We start from the raw sequence: 1,376 nt of genomic DNA on the forward strand, positions 1-1,376 counted from the left end.
TAGAGCTCCAAGGAGATTATGTTGAAAAATAAAAAAAAATTTACCCAAAAAAAATTGTTTTTATACTTCATTCTAAGGACTTATTGAACTATCCTCGTATTTCACACAAAACAGATAACATTTGTACCAAAAGAGAAAAACTTTTAAAAGCAAAAGGGCGAATTTTTAAGCTAGAAAATTTATATTTGTACACGGAAAGAGACATTTTTAAACAAATAGTTGAATTGATACATGAAAAAAATTGTTGACAAAGGAAAACTTGCATCATGAGTGAAAAAATTATATTTCCAACAACAAAAAAACTAATTTTGAAAAAAATATTTGAATTTTCAACCAAAACGATGTATTCTTAGTACTTAAGCAGTCAAAGACTAAAATTATGAATCTTTAATTTTTTAAAGAAGCGGTTTAACTTATACAAGATTGTTAAATTTTGAGCCAAACTAGATGCATTTTCAGACGAAAAGCCTGACCTTGTGAAATTTTACAGCAATTTCAAGTGCCTGTTATAGAAATTCTCCGACTTTTGTCCGATTTCTTTTAAATTCCTCGATTGTTTCCTGACGTTGCTTGTCTGAAAATATTCCCTGCATCTTCGCTGATTTTTTGTCTTATTTCTTTTTCATTCTATATATTTTTGAAATTTTTATATAATGAAGTAAATACAAAGATTGTTTTTAATCTGCGTTAAAATCATGTCTGGCTGTCATCAGGATTTTCTACTTAATTTCGTTAATATTTAACTCAAGACACACGTGTTTTACTGCTTGTTGCTTATTAACCAGTAATATCATTCGTATTACAGTAATTTTTTATTTACAAATAATTTTATCAAATAAATTCTAATTAGAATTTATGGACTATTTTCAGTGGTGAATAATTTTGGTGTAGATTTCGCGCAAGATAGCTTTGCCCTTTAAAATACAATGTGGTGATAAAGCTTAACTGTTCAGTAAATACGTGCGACTTTGGCCAGACTTTGACGTGCAGAGCATGCATTCAGTGTGCAGAATCACTGTCACGCAAATTAGGATGAAGAGAGGACGAATTTCGTGACCTCTAGTGCATGAAAACAGGGAACATCATGATCATGCATATGGTGAATACATCGTTGTCAACCACCCCACTAAACAAATTGATCTCAGCACATTTTGCAATTTCTATATATATACATAATTAAAAATTTGTCATAAGGACAACAGCAGGATGTCGCCGGGAGCGGGTGCTAATCTGAAAAATTGCACCCGCTTCCAGCGAAATCGCGGCAAAATTTCAGCTAGAGATAGTGGCAATAATGTAAGGCAAAAGAGGAGTGGGCTCATGGTGTCGCCCTGAAAGACACCTCTCTGAAACGTGACCTTGTTAGTTGTCACACG

At 32.6% G+C, this 1,376-nt stretch overlaps 1 protein-coding gene across 1 annotated transcript in view; it reads left to right on the forward strand.

Moving 5' to 3' along the window:
• Positions 1-1,376, forward strand: part of LOC117170965 (lachesin-like) — a 266,217-nt gene that overhangs the window by 132,421 nt on the left and 132,420 nt on the right. The window lies entirely within an intron of this gene.

This window comes from Belonocnema kinseyi, chromosome 4 (genome assembly GCF_010883055.1).
Source record: "Belonocnema kinseyi isolate 2016_QV_RU_SX_M_011 chromosome 4, B_treatae_v1, whole genome shotgun sequence".
Taxonomy (NCBI): domain Eukaryota; kingdom Metazoa; phylum Arthropoda; class Insecta; order Hymenoptera; family Cynipidae; genus Belonocnema; species Belonocnema kinseyi.